Below are 10,654 nucleotides of genomic sequence, written 5' to 3'. Positions count from 1 at the left end.
GAAGATTAGAAAGAAGGTTAGGGAAAAGAAGATCAGGAAGGAGAAGTTTGGTAAAAAGAAAAAAAAAAGGTTTCAAAGCAACAAGGGATATAGTCAAAGTATCAAGTGAACCCTGTTACAATTGTTCTTTCTTTCTTTTTTTTGTACAAAGGATTGTACCCAGGGTGCTTAACCCTAAAGCCACATCCCCAGCCCTTTTTATTTTTTTATTTTGAGCTAGGGCCTTGCTAAATTGCTGGGACTACCTTTGAACTTGTGATCCTCCTGTTTCAACCTCCCAAGCTACTGGGATTATAGGCCTGCACCACCTGTGGGTAGCACTGTTTTCTTTTTTAAAGAGAGTTAAGTCTACAGCCAGACTTGTTGGTGTACACTTGTAACCCCAGCAGCTTGGGGGGCTGAGGCAGGAGGATCATGAGTCTGAGGTCAGCTTCAGCGACTTAGCAACATCTTATCTCAAAATTAAAAAAATATATAAAAAGGGCTGAGGATGTAGCTTAATGGTAAAGTGCCCTTGGGTTCAATCACCAGTGCCATAGATAAATGAGTGAATGGAATTAAGTCTACAGATTACCAGAGTGTGTGGGTTTGCAGGAGTGCCCTTTGGCAGAGCCCTCAGATTTACAAAAGGATAGGCAGAAAGAAAGGGCCCTAATTCCTCGGACCTGTAAATGTTACCTTAGATGGCAAAAGATATGATCAAGTGAAGAGTTTTCAGAAGAGAAGATTGTCCTGCATTCCCTGGTGGACCCTGAATGCCACCATAAATCTTCTTCTAAGAAGAAGGCCTCTAGAGTGTTATCATGGAAGAGGTGAAGGTGATGTAGCCACTTGGGCAGAGACTGGAGTGATGCTGAGTGATGCTGAGGAGCCAGGAGCCAACAGAAGCTGAAAGAGGCAAGCAACGGATTCCCCCAGGAGCCCCAGCTGAGTAAAAATGGGTTTCACACTTCTGGCCTCCAGAACTGTGAGAGAATAAATTTCTGTGGCTTTGAGCCACTCAGTTATGGTAATTTGTTATAGCATCCACAGAAAACTGATACACAGTGACACACAGTTACCAGTAAGCCATAATTACTATAATATTCTGACTTACTGCAAATGCAAAGTTAATAACCTTTGGCATTCTGCATCACTCAAAACTACATCAATGATTATACTTTTCTGGGCAGAGGATTAAAATATTTCATTTTGTGCATATGCATCAAATTACTAATTTATCACTGAGCTTTATCATTGTGCTACATTCCCAGCCCTTTTTATTTTTGGTGCCAAGGATTGACCCCAGGGATGCCTAATCACTGAGCCACATCCCCAGCCCTTTTTATTTTTATTTTTTAAAATTTTAATTTTTATTATTATTTTTTAATTTAGATACTGGAATTGAACTCTGGGTACTTGACCACTGAGCCACATCCCCAGCCCTATTTTGTATTTTATTTAGAAACAGGGTCTCACTGAGTTGTTTAGTACCTCACTTTTTGCTGAGGCTGACTTTGAACTCACCATTCTCCTGTCTCAGCCTCCCCAGCCACTGGGATTACAGGTGTGCATCACCATGCCCAGCCCTTATTTTTTTTTATTTTGAGACAGGTTCTCTCTAAATTGCTGAGATTGGCCGGGAACTTGAGAGCCTCTTGCCTCAGCCTCCTGAGTTGTTGGCATTGCAGGTGTGCATGGCCAAACCCAGCCCAGCTTTTATTTATTTATTTATTGATTGATTGATTGGTATTTCTTGACTTTAAAAAAGCACCCTGGAAGACTGGGGATATAGGTAGTGGTAGAGTGCCTCGCATGCACGAGACCATGGGTTTGATCTCCAGCATCACAAAAAGAAAGTAAAAAACATCCTGGGAGCCTCAGACAGGGGTTCAGTCTGGGCTTTTTTTGGTTCCTGAGAGGTCCCTGTGTGGTCCTTGGAAAGATCCCTTTGGCACTCTGGCCCAACCACCATTCTGTGCACAAGAAGGGTCGCCCCGTCCCACAGGGGCTGGTGAGGTCTCCTCCAGCCACAACTAAGCAGCCAGTCTGTTGGTAACCTGAAGGGCCCCCCTGGGCTCTCTCCAGCTCCATGGGGCCAGTCCCATCGCCTTCCCATTCTTGTTCCCTGGCATCCAGTGCACAGCTGGTTCTGAAGCCTAGAGGATGTGTGCTGGTTGCTGGGCAGAGCTAGGGACCCGTGAAGGTCCTGGGGACTCTCCAGTATCTGAAGCATGGGACCTTCTGCCTTAGGTGCTGACGGGCAGGGACCTTGCCTTTGTGGGATCCACTGGATTCTCATGTCCAGAGAGGCTGGCGGGGGGTGGTGGTGGTGATGACACCTGCGTTGTATGGGGTCGGGGAGACGTTCCCACCCAGGGCTACCTATGCTGTGTTGGCATGGGGTGAGACTCGGCACTGCTCTTCCGGTTCACTGGATCCTCTTTTATCAGTCAAGTGACATCAGCAGGTTCCCCAAGAAGCCAAAACCTGATGGGGGTAGAGTTGCGAGCAGCTGGGGCCTCTCCAGTGGCCTTAGGAGCCAGAGCTACAGTCTGCATTGTAAGGAAGAGAAAGGGGCTGCCAGAGGCGCCGCGCTGTCAGGTTCCAGCAGGACAAGGCCACCGATGGCAGGACCAATAGGTGTTTTGAAGCCAGGGAGGCGAGTCACAGCTGGTGGCTTGGAATGGAAAGTGGAAATGCCAGCCTGTCCAGAGCCCAGTTTACCGGTGAGGCTTGCAGTGTGGGGCAGGAGCAGCTCTAGGGCTTTGAAATGAAAGGTTTTGCTCTGGTTTGATGGCGATGTCCCTCTCAAAACTCATGTGCAGTGGCCGTAAGAGGCATGTCCTAGGAGGGGGTTAGGCCATCAGGGTTCCACACTCAGGAATCAGGTTAGCACCCTGGGAAAGGCTGAAGGGAGCACTCCTTGCCCTCAGTCCCTCTGCCATGTGGGACCACGCTCCTCCCTTCCAGAGGACGCAGAACCAAGGTGCCACCTTGAGAGCTGAGAGCAGCTCTTGCCAGATACCACCCCTGCTGGTGATGTGAACAGTGAGAAATAAATTCGCTCTTTCTCTCTCCCCTTCTCTCTCTCTCTCTCTCCCTCTTTTATTCCCCTGCCCCTAGTTTGGGGGATTAAACCCAGGGGTGCTTTATCACTGAGCTCCATCCCCATCCCTATTTATTTATTTTGAGACAGGGCTTCATTAAATTGCTGAGGCTGGCTTCCAACTTGCAATCCTCCTGGCTCAGCCTCCTGAGTCGCTGGGATTACAGGTGTGTGCCACTATGCTCAGTTAAATTTCTCTTTATCAATTGTCCATTCAGGTTGTTTTTTTTTTTGTTGTTGTTGTTGTTGTTGTTTGTTTGTTTGTTTTGTTTTTATGATAGCAGCAGGAACAGACTAAGATTTAGATTTCCCCTTCAGCTTCTCAGTCCTCCAGGCCAGTGGGGCTGAAATCAAAGAAGCTTCATTTCTAACCAGTATCTCAGGGGATTACAGTGTGTGCCTTGAGGTGTGTTTGCATGTGTGTATATATGCATATGTGTGTGTATATATCTATATATCTATATGCATATTTGCATGCAAATATCTTCATGTGCTTTTGCACATGTGTATTTTTTTAAGTGTGCACTTGTGTTTATGTATAATTGTGTATACACATGGATCTTTGGTACATGTATCTATGTGCATACTATGTGCACATATGTGTGTGTTTGTGTTTAAATGAGTGCACGTGCATTTGTGTATATTGCATATTTGTGTGTGTGTGTGTGTGTGTGTGTTTCACAGGCAGGAATTGGTGACTGGATGGAGGGTGAGAGAGGAAAAGAGGATGGCCAAAAGATAACTGATGAGTCTTGCTTGGGGGACCTGGTGACTTTAAGATCCTGAACAAAGACTATAATAGAGTATAACTGCTAGTAACCAGGAAGGCAGTTGGGTCTCAATTGCAAACCTGTCCTCAGAAACAACCATCCCTGCCTCACCATGGGAGCCTGGCTTTTGGGGTCCCTTTGTCCTTGGTTACCCTGGCTCTGTTATCCCTAGACCTTCTCCTCTGACCCCAGCTGGTCTACACTGAGCAAGAAGAGCACAGCAGACGGGCTTCAATGCCTTGCAATGGAGGCTTTGCCAGGGTGCAGAGCCTTAGACCCTCGGGGGGCTGCTCCTCCTAACCTGCCTGGTCACTGTGCTGAAATGTCTTCTCTTGCCAGCCTGCTTTTCTCTCAGCTTTGTTTCCACTCCCAGCCACAGAAGAGGCTGTGTAGACCGCCCTGTCGTAGGGCAGGAGGAGAACAACCTCCCAGTTGATTGACAATGAAAAGTTCTCTGGGCTGTGCAGGGAGCCACCAGCTCCTTCCTCACCACCCTGCACAAGCCTGGTTTAACCACTTCCCACCCAGCATTCAGAACAGGTGGTTCTGTTCTGTGGAGCTTCACGGAGGCTTCCTTCCTGTCAGGTTGAAAACAGAATGTTCCTGTGAAGCCTGCACCCGCAAGGGCGGGGACAGGGTGACTTTGAAGAGCACGTGGAACAGTAGCTGTGCAAAGATGCTCAGAGTCCACAGAGGGTCCTGAGGGCCACAGGTGGGGAGTAGCAGAGCAAAAGAGAGCACTGAAGAAAGGCACACCTTTCTTTGAGGGGAAGGAAGGGTACCAGGCATTGAACCCAGGGGTGCTTAACCACCGAGCCACATCCCCAGCCCTTTTTATATTTTTTATTTTGAGATGAGGTCTCAGTGAGTTGCTTAGGGCCTCACAAAATTGCTGAGGCTGGCTTTGAACTTGCAATTCTCCTGACTCAGTCTCCCAAGCATGCCCAGCAAAAAGGCACATGTTTGAGGGGTCTGCCATCAAAATGGTGAAAACCCTGCTCAAATGGGGCACTCATGGAGAAGCCTGAAGGGAGGATGCTGGTGCTCCCTTGTCCCCTCTACCTGCTGCCTGGCTCTCGCTGGCTCCTGTGGGCACAGAGGCAGGTTCTGTTGTTGCAGGGAGGAGACATCAGGCCCAGCGAGAGCCAGGCAGCAGGCACTTCCCTGTCTTTCCTCTCCCTTTAAAGATGAACACAACCCCCCACCCACACACACATTTCACTGGCTGGAATTGCTTCCCCTGCCCTTCCCTAGCCAATCATTTGGCAAGAGACAGGAGCTGCCTCAGTTGTTTTGGACAAATTGAAATTCACTCCCGAGGAGGCATGGCAGGCCTTCCCTGGAGATCGTGGGTGAAGTTCAGGTCTAGCTAGTCAGAAGAAGTGGGCTCAAGACTTCAGAGGTTTTTGTCCAGGATTGCTGGCTCCAAGGCAGAAGGCCATGAGAGAGCAAAGCTGCTCAGCTCACATCAGCTGGGGAGGAGAGAGAGGGGACAGAGAAGAGAGAGGAAAGAACGAGGAGATAGGAGAGAGACCAGGGGCGAGACATAGTCCCGCGGTGTGTGCTTGTAGTGACACACTTCCTCCAACCATGCCCATCTGTTTCCACCACCTTCCAGTGGTCCATTCAAATGATGAATCCAGGCAGGATGTTGTGGTGCAGGCATATAATCCCAGTGACTGCCCCCCACCCCTCAAGCAGGAGAATCACAAGTTCGAGGCCAGCCTAGGCAACTTAGCCAGACCCTGTCTTAAACAATAAAAAGAGCTAGGGGTTGGTGTGGCTCAGTGATAGAGCACCCCTGGGTTCAATTCCCAGCACCCCCTACCCTCCAAAAATTATTCATCCAACAAATGGATTAATCCTTCAATGTCGTTAGAGCCCTGATGTTGTAGGGACAAACGAGGCAAGGCACCAAAGACAGCAGGAAACAGTTTTATTTTGGCTGCAGCCAGGTTCAGAGGGTACAGCCTTTGCTGTAATCAATCAATCCCCTTGAACCCCGAGTTCAGGGAGTTTCAGAGTTTTATACCCAGCATGTAAGGGGAGGGGCTCAGAAGTTCACAGTCTGCAGAAGTTCACATAAAAGCAGCTTTTTCGTTCACTGTTCTGGGCAAGTTAACTCTTCAAGGACAACACCTGAGAAGGGGAGAGCTTCTGCTCCCCTTTCTTTCCTCCCCCTGCCAGCTGTTACCATGGAGCCCAAATGTAACTTATCTTAAAAATGTAGACATCTCTGTGAAGCCCAGCTCAAGGCCAGAGGCCTTGTTTGCACATTTCTTCAAAGTACTATACTGGATATGTTTGTGAAAACTAGTAAGGGGGTGTCCAGCACCTAGAGTGCTGGTATCTTCCCGGCCAGTGGCCAAGCAAACAGGGTGACACGAAAATAGGAAGATTATCTACATTGAACTCTTTTGTAGAGACCCTTTTGCTGACAGTCCTAAAATCAGCCATGGTGAAGATTTCTGGAGGGGCCCAGTTAAGATTTTTCAGTTGACAAAGGGGGTGCTACTTCACTGAGGATCCAATCATTTCCTGGAAGCCCCACTTCTGATCCTTGCTGCCTGGGAACCAGCCTTCCACATGTGAATCTTCATGGGACATTTGCTATCTAACTACACAGAGCCAGCAGCCCTGTTGTGACCCCAGCTGACTGTGGCCTAAGATAAAGAGGACGATGTCTATTGGTTCTGTCCTGAGCTATTCCAGCCACTTATCCCCCCATTGAGTACTACCCAGGACATGGTTCTGAGTGAGCAAGTGGGGGCTTGGCCATGACCCTAGACGGGCAGGAGGCTCAAGGCATGTGGAACCTTCAATATGGTTGGGGGGGGGGGGACGGACCAGAGTGTGGTGGTGAAGGCGTGGGGGAGAGCCGAAGGGAGGTGGCTGGGGGAGAAGGGAAGCGCTTTTCAGGGCTGTGGGTTCTGGGGTGTGGGGAAGCAGCTGTAAGATGGAAAGGCCCTCAGCATCCTTGCCACTCCATTCAAAGAGGCCCCAGGCTGCTTCTCCCAGCAGGAGATGGAGGGGAGGGCTGAGGCTCATGGGAGGGCATAGCTCAACAGTCTGCAGAATCTTTTGGCAGATTTGGAGGACCCTTGGATCCTAATGGTGAACCCTAGAGATCAGCACCAGAAAGCCCCTCATACCCTGTTCCTGAGTGTTGTTAGGTAGAACAATGTGACCCCCCCCCAGTCCCCATGTCCATATCCACATCCCTGGAGTCCAAGAATATGTCCATACATTAAGTGGCAAAAAGGACTTTGCAGATGGGATTAAGTTAAGAAATTTGAGATGGGAGGATTAGCCTCAATTATCCAGGGGGGAGGCAGAATGTCAGAGAGGAGAAAAGATGTTTCACTGCCAGCTTTGAAGATGCAGGGGAGAGTCATACAGCAAGAAATGCAGGTGCTATTTCTGTAGAAGCTGGAGAAGGCAAAGAAACTGATCCTCACTTTGTTGCTCCTGCCCACCTTTTATTTTGGTACCAGGGACTAACTCAGGGACACTTTAACCACTGAACCACATTTTTATTTTTTATTTTGAGAGAGGGTCTATGCTAGATTGCTCAGGGCCTCACTAAATTGCTGAGACTGACCTTGAATTTGCAATCTTCCTGCCTCAACCTCCCGAGTTGCTGGGCTTATGGGTGTGTGCCACCATGCCCTGCTTCACACTGTTCCTTTCGGTGGCTGCTGTAACAAATGACCTCCAACTTGGTGGTTTCAAACAACAGAAATTTGTTCTCTCACAGGTTTGGAGATCAGAACTCTGACATTAAGTCGTCAGCAGTGTCACTCCCTCTGAAGGCTCCATGGGAGATTCTGATCACTGCCTCCTCCAGCGTCCAGTGGCCCTCAACATTCTTTGACCGATAGACACATTGTTCCCGCATCTGATTCCATGGTCAATTGCATGTCCATTTCTTTGTCTTCTCAGTGTGTCTGCTTTTTTTTTTTTTTTTTTGGGGGGGGGTGGGGGTGGGGGAGGGATACCGGGAATTGAACGCAGGGGTGCTTAATCACTGACCAGTCTTTCCAGCAATTTTTTATTTTTTATTTTGAGACAGGGTCTTGCTAAGTTCCTGAGGCTAGCCTCAAACTTGTGATTCTCCTACCTCAGCCTCCTGGGTTGCAGGGATTATGTAACATGTGTCTGACTTGTAAGGATACATGTGACTGCATTTAGGACCCACTCTCAAGGTGCTCAACTTCATCATCATCATCCACTGCTCTATATAACCCATTCTTTTCATTTCTTTCTCTCTCTCTCTCTCTCTCTCTCTCTCTCTCTCTCTCTCTTTCTTTCAGAAAATACCATCCAGGGGGTCCAGGAATTAGGCAGTGTACATGCCTTATGTCTTTTTTTTTGGGGGGGGGCAACTCAACCCACTCTACTCTCCGAGAGCCTCTGGAAGCCACAGCCCTGCTGATACCCTGGCTTTGACCCTGGGAGGCTCATTTTGGACTTCCAGCCCCCAGCATGGCAATAGAATAAATATGTTTATTTTAAACTATAAAACTTGCAGTAATTTGTTACAGTAGCCACAGGAAATAAATACGTTGTATTGTCACCATGAAAAGACACTTTGTGAGTGAATGAAGCAGGACAGACACTAAATAATACTATGATAGATTACACTGAATCCTGCGGTGCCTGGTGCCTATGTACCTGCCTGCTGTTCCTGGGGACAGTGCAATGGGTGGCCCCATCTAGGAGCAATGACAGGAGGAAGGCTCCCACAGGCCCAGAGCTGTGGGTGGGTGGGCTGGCTTGTCATCCCTACTTGCAGCCCCGTTGCCATTCCCACCGTCTTCTGAAAGGAGCTAAGGACAGGGCCACCCTCCCCATAGCCTCTGTCCCTCTATTCACTTCCCTCATCGTAAGTGCCTACAGTTTACTGAAAGCCAGGCCACAGGGGCAAGGTAAAAGGGAGGGAGGGCAACAGGGGCGCGGAGAAGGGTGTGCCCGGGTCTGGGGTGTGGCCCAGGGCAGAGCCTTGCTTAGGCTCCTGGGGGGCAGCGCTCTCTGCTGCGTATCCATTTGACTTTCAGTGCTGCTTCCCGGCCCAGAGCGCCCCTTCTTTTGCTGAACTCTACAATTTGGGGGTTATTGAGAGCCAGACTCACTCCATCCTGGGGGGCGGTGCCCTGGCCAGGAGGCCTGTGCTCTGTCCTTACCTGTAGTTCTGGATCTCTGTCAAGTGATGAGCGAAGCCCTCTTTGTCCCCCATCCCTTGCCTGCCCCCTCCCATCTGCATCCTCCTGCCTCAGCCTACCAGCCCCCTGGAGAGTCACAGCCTTCCCTGGGAGGTGTTCAAGACTCAGTTCTCCAAGAAAACCAGACCAGACTGCTGTTCTGCAGAGGCTTTGAGGGATTCTGAAAAAAAATCATTCTCCCGCCACCAGGTGCTGCCCCACTGAGCTAATCCCCAGCCTTTTAAATTTTTCTTTTAATATTGAGACAGAGTCTTGCTAAATTGCCCAGACTGGCTTCAAACTTGAGATCCTCCTGTCTTAGCCTCCTGAATACCCAAGATTTCAGGTGTGCACCACTATGATTGAAGACCTTGGGGTTCTTGTGTCTTTCTTTCTTTCTTTTTCTTTTTTTTGGTGCCAGGGATGGAATCCAGGGGTGCTTAACCATTGAATCACAACCCCAGTCCTTTTTATTTATTTTTTAAAATTTGAGACAGGTTCTTACAAAGTCGCTTAGGGCCTTACTAAGCTGTTGAGGCTGGCTTTGAACTTGTGATCCTCTTGCCTCAACCTCTGAGTCACGGGGATTTCAGGTGTGCACCACCACACCTGGCCAGGCCTTGAATTTTTAGAGCTGAATCCTCCTTCTAGACAGGAAGGGCCAGCGTGCTTGGGGCCTCAACCCATAGGCAAATGCTATTGGCAGTAGAAAGGAGGGTCCCATCACAGACCCGACACAGCGTGCCTTAGAGTAAATCTCCTGTCCCGAAATAAATTACTTGGTTGTCCAGTTAAAACACAGACAGCTTCTATTTATTTAGCAGATTGGAGGTTGCCAGGGCCTGAGGAGAGGAGGATGGGAGTCAGAGCTTAGTGGAAACAAGGATTCCTTTTGGGGTGATGGAACTACACAGAGGTCATTGCAAAACCTTATGACTAAATGCCAAGGAATTTTTCACTTTAAAATGGTTAATTTCAGAGTGGGACACTGTGGTTCAGTGGGTAAGCACCCCTGGGTTCAATCCTTGGTCCAAAAAAAGGGGGGGGGGCTTTATTTTTTGGAGTAGGGACTGTGCCTTATGTACTATTGTTAACTGTCACAGAGGTCTTTTGTTTTCCTTTTAGTACTGAGGATTAAACCCTGGGGCACTCTATCACTGAACTATATCCAAAGTTTATTTTGAGACAGGGTCTCATTAAGATGCCCAAGCCTCAACTTCTTGGGATCCTCCTGCTTCAGCCCCCTGAGTCACTGAGATTATGAGCATGTGTTACCACATCCCTTGTCATGAGTTTTTTTGTTATTTTTGTTTTGTCTTGATTTTTGGCACAGGGGATTGAACCCAGGGGAGCTTAACCCATAAACTACATCCCTAGCCCTTTTTTATGTTTTAAATTTTGGGACAGATTCTGGCTGTTTCCCCGGGTGGCCTCAAACTTTTGATCTTCCTGCCTCAGCCTCCCAACTTGCCGGGATTATAGGCCTGTGCCACCATGCCTGGCTTTCATGGAGATTTTTTGATGAGGAAGACACATGATACCAGTCCCTATAAGGCTAATGATCTATTGGAAAATACAGACAGGGTAACATAGGA

The sequence above is a fragment of the Marmota monax genome, unplaced genomic scaffold (assembly GCF_021218885.2).
Source record: "Marmota monax isolate L192 unplaced genomic scaffold, Marmota_monax_Labrador192_F-V1.1 WCK01_AAM20220418_F8-fsc00064, whole genome shotgun sequence".
Classification (NCBI taxonomy): domain Eukaryota; kingdom Metazoa; phylum Chordata; class Mammalia; order Rodentia; family Sciuridae; genus Marmota; species Marmota monax.
This window is presented reverse-complemented; position numbering follows the sequence as displayed.